This window comes from Apium graveolens, chromosome 3, assembly GCF_009905375.1.
Source record: "Apium graveolens cultivar Ventura chromosome 3, ASM990537v1, whole genome shotgun sequence".
Lineage (NCBI taxonomy): Eukaryota > Viridiplantae > Streptophyta > Magnoliopsida > Apiales > Apiaceae > Apium > Apium graveolens.
Genome location: NC_133649.1, coordinates 295,164,102 through 295,185,399, shown reverse-complemented (window position 1 = coordinate 295,185,399; position 21,298 = coordinate 295,164,102). Strand labels below are relative to the sequence as shown.

The window sequence follows — 21,298 nt, the reverse complement described above, 5'->3', positions numbered from 1 at the left end:
TATATACAATTTTGGAGTAAAAAAATTAGTAGACCATAATACAGAAAATATGTGTTCAACTATAATCTAATGTAATGTGCCTAAAATAACATTAGTAAGAATATAAATAGACTCGGTTACAGAACACTACACATACAAATATTGTATACACAGAATATTAAAGAACTAAAACACTGAACATTAAAAATATATATAGAAACGTTGTATAAAAAAAATAAAAAGTACAAAATAAAAGATAGAAACAACAACAAAAATGGTAAATCATCAAAAAAGTTAGGTGTAAACGTCGTTAACTAGTGAAGAACGTGTATGGTATAATATTATACACGTGGACCTATAGTAACTAGTTACCTAGTTACCTTAATAAATTAGTTACCCACTGAATCTGACCCTATATATATATATATATATATATATATATATATATATAATATTTCACGGAAATCCGCGGCCGCTACCATTCGGTGCGCACCAGGTAAACCCCACGTGTTCAAGCAATAGCCTACAAACTACGTGAATCAAGATAAATCGCATTTAAACGACAGGCTCTGACTTAGGTGGTATAATCATAAATTTTTCTACAATGGGATCGATATAATATATTTGAGAAAAATTATTAAAAATATTATTTTTGGTAAATTTATTTGTAAGTTTATTATTATCTAAAAATAGTTGTAAAATTATTGAGCCCGTTTAGCATTTTAAAAATAATAGCATAATAGCCCGTGTCTCATAATAGCCCGTGCGAGACACGGGCCATTTTCTAACAGTATTTCATAATGCATAGTGTTTGATTTTTAAATTTCAGTTTGCGCGAGTTTTGTTAGAAAATAAAATGGATTATCCTTTATAATTTATTTGAGTGATGAAATATTATGTAGTGTTTTACAGTAATATTTTTTAAATATTTGATTATTCCGATTATGATAGATATTTTGGGTTATATGTAATCTTTGGATTAAATATATGTTGATAATAATTTAAATTTGTGTAAGTCTGATATTTATGGGTGTAATGTAAATGAACTTGTTTTATTTGGAATCGATAATGTCTCCGTCCAACTCCGGTGATCTCGTATTAAAGTGTCAGTACAAGGTTGTTATATTCATGGCATAGGTATGTCAAATGAGATTTATGTATCTTAGAATATGTTATGGTGTTGATCGTGTTGACGTAGGTCAGACATGAATTTTTCCATATTATTAGGATTAATAAAACGTTATCTTATTGTTGTCAACTTTTATTCGTTAATTGTTTCTACCTTTTTCCCTATAGTAATTCAATAATATTTATCTATTTTCTAACCTGTGTCTTTTATCTAATCAGATTTGTTAGAGACCATATCGAAATCAATTGGATCTATAGTTAGTGCGGCAAGCACGCATCTTGAAAGTTTGGGTGATCAACACATTTTTTACGACTTGTGTTATGTCAAGTCCGAAAAATATTAACTCATCTTTGATCAAATTAGTAAATTGGATACATATTGGTTGTTGAATTAAACTTATCAAAAAATTTAAACACATTTTATTAATACAAGACATTACAAACATTATGTCTTATTGATCAGTTGTATTTGTCGAACTTGTAATTTAAATTAATTAAACCTACATAGTGAATTGGTTTACATAGCCAAATGACGAATATTTTTCAAAAAAAACGTACCAGATTTCGAATTCAAATAAAACTAAAGTATTTCAAATATTTTTTTAAAAAAAATCGGGTGAAATTATGATTTCGATTTCAACTAAAGTACATAAACTCTTTATAGTCGTAATATATGCGTGTGTATGTGCGTGTGTGTATATATACTGACTAGTTAATATATTATATATGAACTTATATTTAAATTAAGTTTGCTAAAATTAACTCCACAAATAATCCAATAATTACGCTTAAAGTTAAATAAAATGTATAAGTATGAGACGACACTCGCATGTTATAAAAGTCTTGCTGATTTTATTCCTTTGTTCTCCTATTATATATAGAAGAGATGTAATTATTAACTTACCATTGAAAAATATCATATAAGTGAGATAAACTAATAAAAGAGGGTTAATAATTACATATCTTTTATATATAATTTTAACCCCTTTTATAACTTCTTTTGCTTTTTCTTTTTAATTTCAACTAGTTAACTAATTTTATGAAAAAAGTTTAAACACGATAAAACATTGTTCAAAAATGGGCTAGAGCTCAATATAATAATTTTATATTATGGTCGGTCTAGAATACCAGTGTGTGAGCGTGTGTATCCAAAATCACACTTTATGTATGTATCTGTATTTGTATGGTAGGTGGACTACAACATAACCGGCATGCGTGTATTATTAACTTTGATTGCATAACTCATTTTATCTGATATAAAATATACGCCATCATTACATGCATATGATGGTGTTAGTCCCAAAGTATTGAAGGGGGTGAATGCGTTACTTATAATTTTTTTCTATTTGTTTTAAGTTCTTCTTCAAATGGACAGAATCAAAATATACACAAAACAATTCAAAAAATATATTATTTTATCAATATAAATCTTGAGATTGTTACACTTTAATCAAATAAATTATTAGCTACAATAAATTCAACAATGTTACGTTATGTTTACAAACTTAATAAATATGACCTTCAATCGAGTTTCGTAAAATAACAGTTGGTTGCTGAAGAAGATAATTGAATGCATCAAATGCATTCTGCTTCTTTTTAGTGTAAACTTTTCACACTCGATTACGTGGCTTAATTACAACCATGTTAATTGAATATGTTCCTGTAACAATGAATAAACACCAAGTACTCAGTTGTGCCAATGGGGAATTTTCTTGCCTTAGAAATTATCTTTACTTGCGCCTACAGGGGATAAAATTCCCTTGCGTTGGATTTTCAGCTCACTTGCGCCAAGAGGGACCATAAGGGCTCTTACACCAAGAGTGACTTGCATTTATGCCTTAGAAAATAAAGCCACTTGCGCCAAGAAAGCAACTAGATTACTTGCTCCAAAGAATACATATCCTTTGCCTAAGAAAACATTTTCACTTGCGTCAACTAGAGAAATAACCACTTGTAATGCAGTTTTCTTTTTATGTTGCGCCAAGAGTGGATAGAATTCCATACTTAAAATATCTTCTAGGTTTTACCAATAAACCCTAATTATTTCCCTATTATGGTTCACACTTGTATGTACCAGTTTGAATTCTTTTGTATGATATTAAATCAAATCATTTTTTGATGTGTTGACGCTTAGTGCACTGGCATGGTTCATAAATGACTAGAACTGGATTGGATTTACTCAATAATCTTCACAATTATGAACTGATACAGCCTGTTAGTCATTCATTGCTTCAAACACTGAAACCATTGATCTTCAATACTTTAAACCAATGCATTCTTTACCACAAAAAGTCTTTTGCCATTTTATTCTTCACGGATGCTTGAACATATTAATGAATTTCTTTTCATGACCTGGTTACGGACTTGGAGCATTAATTTCATGTTTTGATTCTTTATATTTATACAGTCTCCATCTTCAGGGTTCTTGTATTTTACAATCAATATTATTTATCTGTTTTTATTTCATAATGAGTTATATTTCCTTGGTTACATATTACGTTACATTATGTTTTGCACATGGATGCGATCATATGCATGCGAATTTGTATATGTGTAATAACCCCAATTTTTGAAATTTTTTGAAACCCTTATGAATAGTGATTTTGCAGATTATGCTAAATAAGAAAACTTTTCATATCACACTATGTAGGAGTTCTTTTATTGATCTTCTGAGATATTATTAGTACTCTATGTGGTATATAAGTGTATGTAAAGATCGTCAGAATCCAAATCCGAACACTTTGATTTTTCCCAAAAATCCACCAGATATCGAAAGAATTGGGTATAAGGTAACAGGATAAAAAGGATTTAAATTCAAGGATTTTAATAAAGGATCATAAAAGGAATATAATGTATTGAGAAAGGTTAAGGGAACCCAAGTAATAAGATCCCGGTATGATCCCTCAAACGATAAACGAAAACGAAAGTCAAGCGAACCGTATAACAGATCAGCGGTCATTAGGCAAGCAATAAGGAGTTAATCAAGGAGGTTAGGGATGATGATGTCATCAAACCAACAAGAAGAGGACAAGTGTGGAGGGGTGACATCACATGATGACATAAGGGAAGGAATTGTTGGATGATTGTGAGCCACACAATATTTACCATGGTAACAACCTAATTAACAAGCAAAACAAACACAAAAATCAAAAGCAACCAAAACAAAAACATTTTCTTCTTCCCCCACTCTTTGCTCTCGGCTTTTCCATGAAAAACAAAGGAGAAAATTTCAAAAATCAAGCTACACACCTTCATAATTCAAGAGGTTTGTTTCTTTAGCTTCCATAATTCATAACTAAGATGAGCCATAAGTTTAAGCTCAAGATTCCATGTTTAACATAGCTAATCAATTCATCAAAGTTCTTGGTGAATAGTGTTTTCAAGAAACTAACTTTGTGTTTTCTTATATTTTCTTCAAGATCCAAGCTTAGTAAAGATAGTTAGTGGTTATTCAAGGCTTCCTAAGTGATTCTCCACTCTACAAGGAAGGTATAACCCCTCCAAACCCTAACTTTACTTTGAGTATTAGGTTTGGTTTTGTTTGTTATAGTTCATGAGAGCATGATTCTTGTATGTTTAGAGTTTGGATGGAATTATAATGATTTTGGGTTATAAGTCTTGGTTGTTGGTTGATGAACCTTAAGTATAATTAGTAGCTCTTGTTTGAGATTGAATAAGTTGGAAAAATCATGAGGTTATGGACTGAGTTAGTAAGGTTTGGATGAAGTTTGGTGGTATGGGTGGTTATGGGTTGATTTGTGGTTGATTGGAGTAGTTTAAAATCTGGTAATCGCGTAAACATAGCCGTCGTAATGTCCGATTTATTTTAAGACTGTTTTGTTCTTAACAATCAGGACCCTTGAACTCACTGCTAGGTTTTGACCATTGCCATTATTAGATAGTTCATGTTACGAGCTTCGTTTTGATATGTGGTTCGTTTGAATCAGATGTACGGTTTAGGAGAAACGACCGTTTTAAGTAACGGCGTTTTGTGACCGAACCATTACCCCTCGCCTTACTTTGAAACCTTGGTTAAGGACCTTAAATGACTAATTGGGGTATGAAACATTTATGTAAAGTGGATTAGGCAGTTGGTAAGGTACTCGCGAAAGAATCGCCTTAAAACCCTTAATGGTTAATTTATTAAAAATGGTGGAGCCGAGGGTACTCGAGCGACTTAAGAGAATCAGTAAGCGCAAAGCGAGCGTTAGAGTCTAATTTGGTTAAAGTATAGATTTACAAGTGACTTTGGTTTAATTCCAACTTATATGTTGTTTATAGGTTACCAGACTCGCCCCAAGCCATTTATAACCCCCAGTCGCTCAGACAAGTTTTCTACCCGTATAACTGTTGTTGTGATGTATATGTGTATATGCATGATCTTGTGATAAATGCATATTTGTTATTAGCAAATTCTTGCGATATATTGTAGCATGTGATATGGTATATATGCATGCCTGTTTCGTATTCTTGATTTATATATCTGTTGGTTCAAATGCTTATTAGTTGCATAATACCTATGTTAGAGATAAGCAGTAGTGGCGTTTACCCTTAGTATATGGGACCCAAAGGTGAACATTTTTCTAAACCGGAAGTCGATGTTCCCGAGTATAATATATATATATATATATATATATATTTATATATATTTATATATATATTTATATATATATATAGATATAGATATAGTTTTCAAAACTATTAATCGAATAAATTTTATTCGATAACTTTATTAATGAATATTATTTGGAATATTCATTCGAGGACTTATGACTCCACTTATTTTATTTAATGAATATTAATTGGAATATCCATTTGAGGACTTATGACTCCGCTTATTTTATTTAATGAATATTATCTTGAATATTCATTCGAGGACTTATAACTCCGCTTATTTACTAAATAATATTCTTTATTTTATTAAAGAATAATGTTTCGATAATCAAACTTATTTTCGATTATTCAAATAAAGATCATACTTTCGTATAAGTATATCTTTGGTTATTAATATTCATTTCAAGTATGAGTTTTAAAACTTCTACTTCAATTATTTTTATAAAGATTATTCTTTATGGTAATATTATTTAAATAATAATATTCAGATATTTTTTAATATATTGGGACTGATTTATTTTATTAAATCAGCATTACTCTAAACATTCTTAAAAATGTTTTCGAGTCTTCAAAATGATTTTTAAAAGTTAGGGCGGATCCCAAAACTCATTTTTATATTTAAGATCCTCCTTTCGAAGGAGATTTAAATACTCGCTCAAAACCTGAGGGATCCGGCTCTGTGGTGTATTTTACATTCGCAACGAGGTTGATGCTTTGAGAAAACAGTTTGATTACTTGCCCAATGTTCGGGAAGTAAGCCCATCTAATTGAGTCGGCATAAGCGACAGGTCGGGGTACGGTCTATCAAAGTGTAAGTGGCGGGGTGGCAGTTCATCAACGCGTAAGAGGCCGGGTGGCGGTCCAGCACAAGGTCCTAATGAGGCCAGGGTGATGACCGGTGGGAGATTCATCCATCTACTAGTATAAAAGGTTACTTATTGGTATCTTTGCCTGATCAGCAAGAAATCAGGTTTATGCCAAGGTTTTCTCCTTCCCAAATTCATTGGATATTGCAACTCTGTTTATAATTTTCATAACAAAGGTTTTCAAGGAGTGTATGAAATGTATATATATAGGTGTGTATATATATATCAGGACTTAATGAAGTATCTCGTAACTTCATTATTTATAATGATATTTCAAAGATTGAATCTATTCAAGTCTTATCTTGTAGTCTCATCAGCGTGATGAACTTTTGAAACTAATTATAACTTGAATGGTGGTAGTTCAAGTAGTATTCAGAAAAGATATAAGTATATTGGAGTATCTTGTAACTTCATCTTTTAACTTATATCTAGTTAATGATTATCTTATGCATGACAAAGATTTTCAGAAAAACGTTGAGACAAGGTTGGATATATGAGATCACCTTGCAACGATATTTTTATACAATTATAAACTGGAACTCTGTGTATATTATACATGTCAGAGGATTTCAAAGATTGTGAAAAGTATATATGTACATATACTGAATATTTTGCAACTTGGTCGCGTTAAGATATCAACTTGGTTCATTTCTTCTTGACCAAGACTTTCATGAGTACTATGAGAATGCTCATATATTGTTAATCATTATACAATTTATTTTGGTGGGCTTGTTGCTCACCCTTGCTTTCTTCTTTCATCACACAACAACAGATAGAAAAGATGAACAGGACCAAGCTCCCAATTCGTGAGCGGATAGGAAACGTTCTGCAGTTTCCTATAGGCGTTGATGTCGCTGTAGCTGAGGTAGGAACTACCCATAGGCTAGGATTTCAACTTTTGATGTACCAGACTTATGTATCTTTATTAAATGTAATAATGGCAAAGAAATATAAATCTATTCAGAAACCCTTTTAAGGTGTAATGGCATAGAATTTTGGAATAAAATGACTCGTGTTATTTTTTGGATATTCATCTCTGAGACTATAACTTGTGGTGTGTGTGTTTATTGTGGGGTCACAGTACAGAGTAGTTGATTGTTTATTAAGATTGGGTGTTATTAAGGGAAATGGAACTCGTGACGAATATATGACAATTTTTCAAATTATTTAAATAATTACGAGTAATATTCACAAAAGTATGTATAAAAATGATCAACGTTTCTCAAAATATTCAAGTAAATCACCATAATTCTTAACAATTGTATCAAATATAGATTTGTCTACATTTTCGTTATATTTATTAGTTCTCTGGTTCTTAGTCCATGATAAAAGTCCCTTTAAAAACTGTCATTTTTAACCACACACCATGCCCACATAATTAGTCAGGTCCATATAAAATATGTTTTACTTTTTATCCAACCTTCAGGTGGTTACACCACGATCAAGCTCCAACAGATTATTGTGTGTATTTTTAACCTCATTCTTTCGTCTCCCTCTCTTACTCAATTCCATCTTAATATCATATTATGTTATCATGCTTTCATATTAAACATAGGCATAATCATCATTTCTCACAATCACTTATTTCTTCTAGGTCGCAAACTTCAGCAAAACAGTCCAACCATCACACATTAATCCTTAGTGCTTGTAATCAACACTCTTTCAGCAAATTTAAAATCGTGCATGTGTCATTCAGTCAAAAAAAAAACTAAGTTTCGCAATCTAACATCCTCCCAAAATTTCCGAACAAAGTTACATTAGAACAGGACATGCATGCAGCATGCAGTGGCGGATACATGATTTTACCTATGGCGAGTCAAATACTTAAGACATACGCCATAAAAAAACTGATTCATATAATAATAAAAGGTGCTCAAGAGTGATTACAATTGTTCTCGACGAGTTTTCATATTTTGATACCTATCTATAAAATCACTCATCTTAACATTCAAAAACAAATCTCTCTCTTGATAAGTAATCAAGCAATCATTCAACATTTGATCTCCCATGTTATTGCGTAGTTTAGCTCTCACTTGTGTCATTTCAAAAAACACTCTCTCAATACTTGCAGTTGCAACAGGAAGAATCAACATTAACTTTAACAACAAATATACCCTTTCATGAGTCACAGACTTTTCTGTCTCCACAAGTTTCATTGAAAGCTCAGCAAAATTTTTTAAATCCCAAAATCTCTCATCTTCTCAAATAGAAACGATAAAATTCTCAAGAGAATGCTCGGAGAATAGAAATTCAGTACTTGAAAATTCACTTGGATAAAATTCAGCAAGTCATGTTAATTTACTTTTATCAAAAGCAACAAACCGATTTGCAGGATTAAAGCTAGACATACATATTAATAACTCCTTACTTATCTCGGGAAACCGATTTTCAAGTTCTTGCAACTGAAGATCAATGACACTTAGAAAAACTTCAACTCAAAAATGATTAAAATTTGTTATTTGCGGGCTCTTACCTCTATACATCCTTCTTCCCGGGATAATGTAATTTGCTTCCATATTTGGAACTTCAACTCCATATTAACCAGAAAAGAAGTGACTTTGTCCATATGAAAATTCCATCATTCATCTTGCATCTTTTGTAAGCTAGTCTTAGTTATGTCAACCATGACCATAACATTTATAATGTCTTTATCATGCTTCTGCAGTGCCACATTCAGCTCATTTTTTATCCCAAATAAAGCAACCATCAAGTTTGTGACAAATACAAAATCAAATGACATCAACAAGTGGGTGATAAATTGTGTCTTATTGGAGTCAATTGCATCGGAAACTTCTGCAATTGCATCATGTGACTCAAGTATAGGGGGATATAAGTCAAGCACATTCAATATTGTTTTAAAATTAAAACCCCAACAAGTGTCACATGGCCTACCTAAACCACACTCCTGATTTATAAACTTCATGTTTCAAGTTCACCTATTGACAATGCTTCAACAACTCAGGCAACTTGTTTTTCACGAAGAAATTCTTTTCTTTTTGATGAACCTCCACAAAATTTAGGAGAGGTGCAACTACAATAACAAATAACTAGCCACAATCTGAATTCTTCTTACCAATAACAACTTGTGTTAATTGAAGATGATGTGCAAAGCAGTGTACAAAGTATGCTTAAGGACATTAATTTAATACTAAAGTTTTAAGACCGTTAATTACACCTTTCATATTACTCGCCCCATCATAACCTTGACCCCGAACTTGAGAGAAAGTAAATGAGTACTCCATGAGTAATAACTCGATAACTGCTAAAAGTGTCAATAAAGTAGTATTAGGAACATGCACAATACCGATAAATCGTTCACATACTTCTCCTTTTTTATTTACATATCTCAAACAAAGAGCCATTTGTTCCTTATCAAAAATATCAGCTGATTCATCCACAAGAATAACAAAAAACCCACCAATGATATCTTTCTAAACTATCGGATAAGTAAGCTGACAATTACCCGCAACCATTTTTAGAACAACTTTATAATATTTAGGATCATGTTCAGAAATAAGAGTAAAAAATGAAATAAAATTACCTCTATTCATTGAATTTTCACATGGCCTCCAGTTGCTTACGATATGCACTCACAACCTCCTCCGTTTGCTTTGATAAAGCACTTGCAATGCTGCCTTATATTTTTCGAATAGTTCCATAGCGATCACTGCATTGTTACGTGAACTCATGTGTTTGCCAACATGATCTCTAACTGTCCTTAATCTGGTCCCGCACTTCAAACCTTCACCAACAAAAGCATCACCACCAGCTGTATTTTCATATTTGAATAAATAACAAATGAAATAAAATGCCGCATCTTTAGAGATGTTATATCCAAGCCAAGGCCTCCAAGTTTCAAACCATTTAACATTGAACCGTTGAGGATTTTTTCCGAATAATGTTTGAGGAAATACATAATCTTCCGGTTGACAAGGTCCCCTTTGTATGTAGGCTCACTTACTAAATCTCTCTCATTTGGATGAAAATCAATCAACTTTTTTCTTTTTTCCCGGATCTTGTGGATAATTAACTGTATCAAAGTCCTGTGGAGGTACTATTGTGATTGATGGAGTCGGAGAAGAACCTTGCTGGCTGGGTTGAGTGGCCGGTGACAGAGGGATATTAATTTCCGGTTCATTTGCTTGAGCTAGAGAAAAATTTATCGTAGTCGGTTTCTTGGCAAAAAAACTTGAGATATCTCGGGTACTTGATCTTTTCATTGTACTAATATTGAAGCAAACACTAATCGCTAGAAGAAATAAGAGATTTTCGAAAAAAACTCACTGCGACATTTTAACAAACACTTTGTAGCCTTTGTTTTTCTTTAACAAATTAGAAATTTTGATGAATCTAAAACCCAGTGAATCAAAAGCCTATAACTCAACAACCAACAAACACATTGAGCCTGAGACTAGTAATATAAATGTTGGAAATTGGAATCGAGCTTCTTATCTCACAACAGTGTTCCCCCCATTTTCCTTTCTGGCTAAATTTGTGTTTTATTTTCTTGTAAATGCCCCGAGCCTTTTTAATTCTGTTTTTGTGTATGGGCTTTTTTTGTAAGTTAGGTCTATTGAGGCCCAACAATAAAAAAATCAGATTTTTTTAAAAATAATGGTGTGTCAAATGACACATCTTGAACAATATTCCCTCCGCCACTGGCAGCATGGCATATTCCGTATATAATAAACACTCAGAGTCTATTATTTTTCCATAAAAAGTATAAAGATTTGGCGTGTATGTCTACGTAACTTTAGTTATTTACATTTTTGCATGTCTATAACCAATATTCAGCATGTAAATAGTTGGGATGTCGCTATTCTAATTTTACTTAATGCGATTGGGTTTTCTGAACACTAGGTTAACAATGATTTGTGATACTTTTAGGTTTGCTTGTGCAATTAGGATCGATTGTGATATCTTTGATTTCACATTTAGTTTCAATAATTTTTTATCACAATTTCAAAATTTTTTAAATTTTGTGTGTTAAACGATCAAAAAATAAATCAACTAATTATTTTTAGTATGTTATTTTATTTATGAACCTGATTATATCATCAATTGAGGATCTATTCCGGCGGTGTTACGTTCTGAAAACATATTTCTGTTTGTAAGATAAAAATTACTTTAAACGACCCTTCTTTTTTCTTTGCGTATATAATGACTACATAAATTGTTTCCGGTGATATACATATCCCATCCTATTACAAACATGTGTTGATTGCACTTGTGGTGAGTGAAATCCCAATCAAATCAATCATCTTCTAACTCACCATTTTGGCCTGATCCGAATCATTTCCACTCTCCGATCCAACATGAATGACGTAGACGTAATCATCCTTTTTCGCATTCACGTATTTCGTACAGATCATCAACTCCAACAATGGAACATTCATTCTTAATACTTGTAATAAATATCCTTTTAATACATTAATTGTTACCACAATCTGCGATTAATACAAATAATATAAGTGCGTGCGTGCGAATAACAAATTAATAAACTGCGAAAAATAAACAAAAGATATGACAAAAACGTTCTCGAGTTTGGTCATATAACTGTCTCCTTAAAGCTATTAGGGGCCTCACCATATGTGCGAGTCGCTAACCTCCCAGGATAAAACAAGAAGACGACGGTGTTGTACGAACAGCGCCTTCGGCAAACTAGAATGGGGTAAGATTCTATCACTAGAACAGAGAGAGAGCAGGGCTTGTGTTTAGGAGGCGGTTGTATTTTTGTTAGGTCCCAATTTGTTTGTAAAAGGGGGGGGGGTTGAATGCAAACAATACCGTTTCGTCGAATAAAATGCGGAATAAAATTGTGAAACAAAATTCAAGTTAAATAAAACTTTTATTAAACTTGAAAGGTGTTACAACTACGGTATCGATTACAAGGGATTAATCTCAAATCAATTATTACAAATTTAGAATAAATTCGACATGAACTTTTTCTATTTTTGTAATTAAAAGATCAAATGCTAAAAGCGATTTGAGATTAAGTTCTAGGGATTTTAATCCGCTAGATTGATATACAAGAACAAGATAAGTAATTCTAGTGGTTTGGATTTAACATTAACAAACTAGAATATTTGATCTTGAATAAGCAGATGAATGATGAAATATTTTCTTTTGTTTTCTGCTGTGTTTTCTTGTTCTGTATGTGCTGCTCTGTTTTTGCTGAGTTATGTGTTGATATTGTCTTCTGCTTTCTTTTAAACAATCACAGCCGAAGTTGTTGAACTGGTGTGACAATCTATTTGAGCTTGAAGGACTTTCGGTGAGACAATCTATTAGAGCTAGGAAGACAATTAAAATGAACTAGCAAGACTTTCGGTATGACTATTGATTGTCATACCGATTGTCATAGTAGTACAATTGAAATTGTTTTTCTGAATACATAATTGATTTTAATCTAATTGAAAATTCTATCAATACAATCAACTGAATTAGCAAGACATTCGGTATGACTATCAATTGTCATACCGATTGTCATACTAGTACAATCAGTTGTCTTTTTTTTAGAATTATCACAGATTTTAATCAATTAACATTCTGAAAATCCTTAAGATTAATTCTAAATTAATTAATCATTTTAATTCAATTAATCAATAAATTAATCCTTGCAGATATAATTTATTCTCTTAATTAGATTATATGACTTAATTAATTAATAGAGAATTAATACTATCCCTGAGCAGCATCCCTTCTTCTGACAATCTTCTGAAAGTCTCTGAGACTTATGAATCAATTCCGTCACTTCAATGCTGACACTCGATGTACTGTCTGGTTCATGAGTGACTAACTTCCGTGACGTTTCTTCATGTATTGTTAGGTCCCAATGTGTTTGTAGAAGGGGGGTTGAATACAAACAGCACCGAATAATCGAATTAAATGCGGAATAAAAAATGTGAAACAAAATTCAAGTTAAATAAAAATATTATTAAACTTGAAAGGTGTTACAACAACTGTATCGATTACAAGGTATTAATCTCAAATCAATTATCACAAATCTAGAATAAATTCGACATGAACTTTTTCTATTTTTGCAACAATTAGAATCAAATGCTAAACGCGATTTGAGATTAAGTTCTAGGGATTTTGATCCGCTAGATTGTTAAACAAGAACAAGAGAATGATTTCTAGTTGATTGGATTTAACTTTACAAGCTAGAAATTTGATCTTTGAATTAGCAGATAAGATGAAATATTTGGCTGCTTTTTCTCTCTGTATGTTCTTGACTTCTTTTCTCTGGATGGATAATTGAACTGCTGCTTGTCTGCTTCTTTTTAATCAATAGAATAGAATTGAACTGGCAAGACAATCCTAAGCTCAGCAAGACAATCGGTAGGACAATGGATTGAACTAGCAAGACAATCTGAATGAACTAGCATGACAATCAGAATGAACTAGCATGACAATCAGAATGAACTAGCAAGACAATCCTCCTCCTAGTGTAACTTTCGGTGAGACAATTGAAAATGGCCTAGCACGACAATCGGTATGACAATCCTGATTGTCATGCTAGTTCATTTTCAATTGTCTTGTTGATTTAATGCAGATTTTAATCCAATTTAAATTCTGAAAATTCCTAAAATTAATTCAGAATTAATTAATCAATTAATTCAATTAATAAATAAATTATTCTTCGCAGATATAATTTATTTTCTTAATTAAATTAGATGACTTAATTAATTAATAGAGAATTAATTCTAGTCTTCAACAGCACCCATCCTTCTGCAGATCTTCTGAAAATCACTGAAAATTATGAATCAATTCCACCACTTCAATGTTGACACTCGATGTACTGTCTGGTTCATGAGTGACTAACTTCCGTGACGTTTCTTCATGTCTTGACTTTGTTGTTCTGATTGAATCCTTGTAATAAATGATACCTTGACGAGATCTCTGTCACTTGATTAAATCCACGATCTTGATTTATATCACTGAGGCATGATCAAATGCTTGAACTTCTTCCAGTGAATCTTCAAGTCTGCAGATGAACAATGTTTCTTTATTCTTTGACAGATGTTACTTTGTGAGATCTCTCTGATGCTTGATCCACTATTTACTTATTACATACTTATTTGAGTTGAGTCGAATCCTCGAATATACAAATAGGCCTATGACATATGACTTACAATCTCCCCCTATTTGTTTGTTAGACAATAACACACAAATACCTAGAGGATAACTCAACTAACAAATAAGAAAAAGATATAAACAGAAATGCAAAGTAAATAGTAGAAAAGTTCTGGACTAGATTTAACATTTTCCAGATTCGAAGTAGATGTTCCTCTAGACTGAACATATCTTCAAGTAGTTCCATCTTCATTTGTACAACCACATTTCCTTTTGAGAAGCCCATATCTCTCTTGCTTCTCCCCCTATGAGAATCAACTGATTAAAGAAGATCACCTTCGTTTACCACCTCTCCCGTACAATAGGATCCGCAGATAAAAACCAATGGTACTCCCCTAACAGCTTCTTCCCTTACTAGGAAATCACCTTGTGTTTACCACCTCTCCCGTACAATAGGATCCGTAGTTACAAACAACAATGGTGTGGTGTGGTGTGGTGTACATTTTTAGGATCTTTTTCTTCCTCCCTGCTATTTCTCCCCCTTAGTTGAGGAATCCTCCAAACTATTACTTAAGCTTTTATCTCCCCCTTAAAGAAGGAATGTATGCCGTCGTCTGAAGGAGTTCTCATATTTCACTTGGTTGGAAAAGAAATAACAAGTAGTTTCTCTTTCTTCCTCACTGTGAGTGTGTGATTTTGTTTAGTGTACCTCACATGTGTTTCACTCTTCTCTCCACTCTTGTTTACACTCATTCTCACAAGTGTATCCCTCTTCTCTCCACTCGTGTTTACACTCATTCTCACAAGTGTATCACTCTTCTCTCATAGCTCCATAATCCAGCTGTACCTGCAAGGAAAATCACCTTAGCCATCCTTAAGGAGGTCACAGGTGGTGCAATGGGAGTTCACAAATCCCCATCCCTGTTAAACTCGTCAGATGAATCTGAGTCATAATTTACAAGTTGCTAGTTTCCCTTTTAGGGTTCCAGATTTGAATTCTGGGAAGGTAAACAATGATCCAAAGAATTTAGCATAAAGATCAAGGTTCCCTTCTAATGTCTGTGAAGACATTTCCTTGTGACTCATCAGGTAATATCTGAATCATTATCAACAAGTTGCCGATCTGCACCTATGTCAGATCCACTATCCGCAGATGCATCCAGGGGATTTAAGCCTGGGGAGGTAGACAATGACCACTGACATATGGCTTTTGGATCAGTATCCTCTCCTAACACCTGTAAAGGCAATTGGTCCACTAACGAACCTTGAACAATCGAATCTGACCTTAAAATGGTCGAAACTCTTGTTTCCGTCAACTCATCCTTTGTGTGTGTAACCTCTCGTTGTGCATCAAGAATTGTTTATGTTTGAAGTGGTGACACTACATAGGATACCTTGGCCGACAGGCAAAATTCAATAGACTCACCCTGTTGAGAGAATGAATCTAGTAACTGTTTTTGTGCCTTTTCAGCCATTACATCTTTTTGAGAAGATGTATGGGGGCTAGCAGTTGTCTCGGTTTAAATACTACTCATCTATGTAGGAGACAGAGCTACTGGGTTGACTACAGAACCTTCCTTATGTGGTGCACTAAGGCACTATCTCCCTCACGCTCATTCATACTACATTTAGTGGTAAGAGAGTGTTGGTTGGTTCTGTTTCTGTGTTTGTCTTTACAGTCTGGGATAGACGTTGTGGGTTTTCAACCTTATGACTGTCAATGAAAGAAAGTCATTGGAGACTGAACCTGTAACACAGAACATATGGCACTATAGAGAGATAAAATGATTTACAATAGTGATTTCAAAAGATTTTACATGAAATAAGAAATCACTAATGTAGAAAGAAGTTTGATTTTGTTTTTCAATATGAATGAGTTTTGGATAAAACATTGATCACTTAGGGTAAAGTCTAAGTAATTCTCATTCATGTCAAAAGCTTACAAATATCTGCAACATAATGTTAACAAGATATCATTGACCGATACTTGTCAAGTACTTTATATACTAATTGTTATGTTGCATAACCAATATACCACTGCACATATAAAATAATATGATTGTGCCTAGTGATAAGATAGTTATTAATATGACGACTCTACTTATTCATATAAAATTATAACTTCAGTTAGAGTGCCATACCATGTTCTTGACGATTGCTTGAGTAGCACACTAGTTCATACCAACCTGAAGTGAGACTGTGAAGAAGAGATTGCATAGTCCACTAGATCTGCAGCTGCAAAGTCCATGAACTGTGGTGCACTGACTTCCTCTTTTGACTCACCAACCAGGAGTACACTTGTACACATTTTACTAGAGTCCAATTCCAAGTGTAATGTGCAGCAGGTGCCTGATATGTCGTAATATTCTCAAGTCTCATCACTGGTGCTATATGTTAGATACTGCTTCCTGATAATAACCTAGCACAATATACAAAATTTCACTGATAACATATCCAGCTTGCAAACAGCCATATCCCTCAGATAAACCTTTGCTGTTATCTCCAAAGGTAACCACTGGGCCAGCTTTCTCAACCACATTTGATAGCAGGGCTCTATCTCCGGTCATATGTCTTGACGATCCACTGTCAAGAATCCACACTACCGGTTGTACCTGTTTAATGCCCTGCAATACAAATGGATTAGAGCTTCTTCGGAACCCAAGCTTGGCTGGGTCCGGCATACTTGTAAAATTGGCCTTTATCAGGCAAAACAACATTCTTAATTTCACTATTCTCAACATTCTCAATGACTGAACATTTGACCTTTAAAACAGCCTTATCAGATTTATGTTTAGGCTTAGGCACAAATGTCTCCTTTCTAGCTTTAGGAGGACTAGCAGTCTTAGACCTATCATGCTTTCTATTATTCACATGCTGACGAGGAGTAGTCTTATCATTAGAAGCATGCTTACCATTAAAATAAGCAAACAACAGATTAAAAGCACAAGACATACAATCAGGAACACCACATGCTTTATGAGAAGGATTAACAATAGGCAACTTATGCATGGTAGACATGGCATTTGTGCTATCCAACTCATGTGTGTCTGAGTTAGTCTCAGTTGCTTTCACAACCTTGACTGGAACTTTTGACACACTTGACTTGGAGACAGCTTTCCCATTAGCATTATCTTCAGCACGGATTTCTTCTTGAATAATAAAAGAGGTCTCATCAAATGGTTCAGCAATTGATTCCTTATAGAGGGGTTCATCAACACCCTTAAGCACATGTGGTACTTCCCTGCCTTTAGCACATACATGAGGAGGGGAGTTTATGCCTAATTTTCCAATAGCAGCATTGTAATCATAACCTATTCCATGTGTTTGATTAACAGCTTGCTTATTGTAAAACTCTTTGGACTTCGAACAAGAATTAAAGTAAGCTTTAACCTTAGCCTCAAGACCGGTGATCTTGTCTTTGAGAATAGTTTCGAGTTGTCTATAATAGTCAACTCTATTCTCTAGAAAAGATACTTGGTCTTTAAGTTTATCTTGATTAATGTGCACAAGTCTTAATTCATTGACCTCTTTCTCAAGGTCTTTGATTTGTTGATTTAACAATTCATTATCACGACGAGCACAATCTAAGTTACCTCTTAGATGATAAACCATTTCAGCATCAGAAAGTTTTACCTCTTTTCTTGACGATGAGGTGCTTGCATCACTAGCCATGAGAGCAAGATTCCCAACTTCTTCATCTTCACTGTCAGTATCATCCCAGCTTCTTCCCTTTGCCAGGTACGCCCTTTCAGATTTACTCTTCTGATTAGAATCGTAAGAGTTCTTCCTTGCTTGTTTTGGCTTCCTGCATTCTGTGGCAAAGTGTCCCAACTCATTACAGTTGAAGCATCGAATGGTGCTTCGATCAACCATCCCTGTTTTATACCCACCACTGCTGGTGTTAGAGGATGAAGATCCACCTTTCTGGAATCTGTTGTAGTTGGACTTGTACTTGAACTTGGGATTCCTTTTGAATCTGACATTTGAGAATCTCTTGACAATCAGGGCCATTGACTCATCCTCCAATTGCTCCAGTTCTTCCAAGGAATAATAATCATCTCCTGATTGATTTGTAGTAGGTGAATCAAATTCTGCTACTATCACATTATCTTCAACCTTGGAAGACTGTACCATTCTATCTGACTGTTGAGATTGTTGTTGATATAGTGGTTGTTGTTGTTGTTGTTGTTCATCAGCTACCAGAGCAGTAGACGTGCTGACCACTCTTCCTTTCCCGTAAACTTCCTTCTGCTGAATCTGCTCCAACTCATAAGTCTTTAACACACCATAGAGCCTTTCCAAAGAAATCTCACTCAGATCTCTTGCTTCTCTTATGGCAGTGATTCTATGTTCGAGATGAGTTGGCAGTGTTAAAAGGAACTTTTTATTGACCTCCCTGATGGAATAGTATTTACCATTAATGTTCAGGTTGTTGATCAATGCATTGTACCTCTCAAACACTTCAGTGATTCCTTCTCCTGGATTAGATTTGAAGTATTCATACTCAGAGGTTAGGATTTCTAGTTTGTTCTCCCTAACTTCCTCTGTGCCTTCATTAATAATCTCAATAGTTTCCCAGATATGTTTAGAATCTATACAATTCATCACATGTCTGTTCATTAGGGGATTAAGGGAATCTACTAAGATTAATTGAAGGCTAGCATCCAGGGAAGCTTCTTCTATTTCAGCAGGAGAGAAGTCCTCAGGATCCTTCACATAAGTTCTCGCTTTGGTGATCACCACATCATTCTCTATTACCTCTGGTTCAATAACCATAGAAATTTTTGGACCCTTCTTCAACACTTGCAAATATTTGGGATTAGCAACCTGTAAAAACAGTAGCATCTTCTTCTTCCACATCACATAATTTTCTTTATCGAAATGTGGAATTTTAACGATTCCAACTTTTTGTGTAGTCATTATGAATTTTTGAGTGAATAAAAATTCAAGAAGTGAAAGAAACACAAAAGTCTAGGATCTTGATTTGTACGTTAATCAGAAGGCTCTGATACCAATTGTTAGGTCCCAATTTATTTGTAAAAGGGGGGGGGGTTGAATGCAAACAATACCGTTTCGTCGAATAAAATGCGGAATAAAATTGTGAAACAAAATTCAAGTTAAATAAAACTTTTATTAAACTTGAAAGGTGTTACAACTACGGTATCGATTACAAGGGATTAATCTCAAATCAATTATTACAAATTTAGAATAAATTCGACATGAACTTTTTCTATTTTTGTAATTAAAAGATCAAATGCTAAAAGCGATTTGAGATTAAGTTCTAGGGATTTTAATCCGCTAGATTGATATACAAGAACAAGATAAGTAATTCTAGTGGTTTGGATTTAACATTAACAAACTAGAATATTTGATCTTGAATAAGCAGATGAATGATGAAATATTTTCTTTTGTTTTCTGCTGTGTTTTCTTGTTCTGTATGTGCTGCTCTGTTTTTGCTGAGTTATGTGTTGATATTGTCTTCTGCTTTCTTTTAAACAATCACAGCCGAAGTTGTTGAACTGGTGTGACAATCTATTTGAGCTTGAAGGACTTTCGGTGAGACAATCTATTAGAGCTAGGAAGACAATTAAAATGAACTAGCAAGACTTTCGGTATGACTATTGATTGTCATACCGATTGTCATAGTAGTACAATTGAAATTGTTTTTCTGAATACATAATTGATTTTAATCTAATTGAAAATTCTATCAATACAATCAACTGAATTAGCAAGACATTCGGTATGACTATCAATTGTCATACCGATTGTCATACTAGTACAATCAGTTGTCTTTTTTTTAGAATTATCACAGATTTTAATCAATTAACATTCTGAAAATCCTTAATATTAATTCTAAATTAATTAATCAATTTAATTCAATTAATCAATAAATTAATCCTTGCAGATATAATTTATTCTCTTAATTAGATTATATGACTTAATTAATTAATAGAGAATTAATACTATCCCTGAGCAGCATCCCTTCTTCTGACAATCTTCTGAAAGTCTCTGAGACTTATGAATCAATTCCGTCACTTCAATGCTGACACTCGATGTACTGTCTGGTTCATGAGTGACTAACTTTCGTGACGTTTCTTCATGTCTTGACTTTGTTGTTCTGATTGAATCCTTGTAATAAATGATACCTTGACGAGATCTCTGTCACTTGATTAAATCCACGATCTTGATTTATATCACTGAGGCATGATCAAATGCTTGAACTTCTTCCAGTGAATCTTCAAGTCTGCAGATGAACAATGTTTCTTTATTCTTTGACAGATGTTACTTTGTGAGATCTCTCTGATGCTTGATCCACTATTTACTTATTACATACTTATTTGAGTTGAGTCGAATCCTCGAATATACAAATAGGCCTATGACATATGACTTACAATTTTGTATATCGAATCAATTCATCTTAACCCTAAACCTGATACGATAATATATAGGCTCGAGGGAAACGTGTGAGCTACTTCACACGTAATTATATAAAATGCGTTAATTAATAATCAAATACGTAACTGAATCAGATTATTATTACGATAAATCAATTATAATAATTCATAATAAAAAACGAATTAAGAATTTAAAACCCCAAGCCCAGTGAAAATTAAATTTAGCAAAACTAGTCCGTA

At 33.4% G+C, this 21,298-nt stretch overlaps 1 long non-coding RNA gene across 1 annotated transcript; it reads left to right on the top strand.

Moving 5' to 3' along the window:
* Positions 1–4,255: 4,255 nt before the first annotated feature.
* Positions 4,256–7,579, top strand: LOC141711159 (uncharacterized). The gene is made up of 3 exons (XR_012571251.1): positions 4,256–4,372; positions 4,527–4,596; positions 7,360–7,579. It is a non-coding gene; the product is annotated as an uncharacterized LOC141711159 (long non-coding RNA).
* Positions 7,580–21,298: the final 13,719 nt, after the last annotated feature.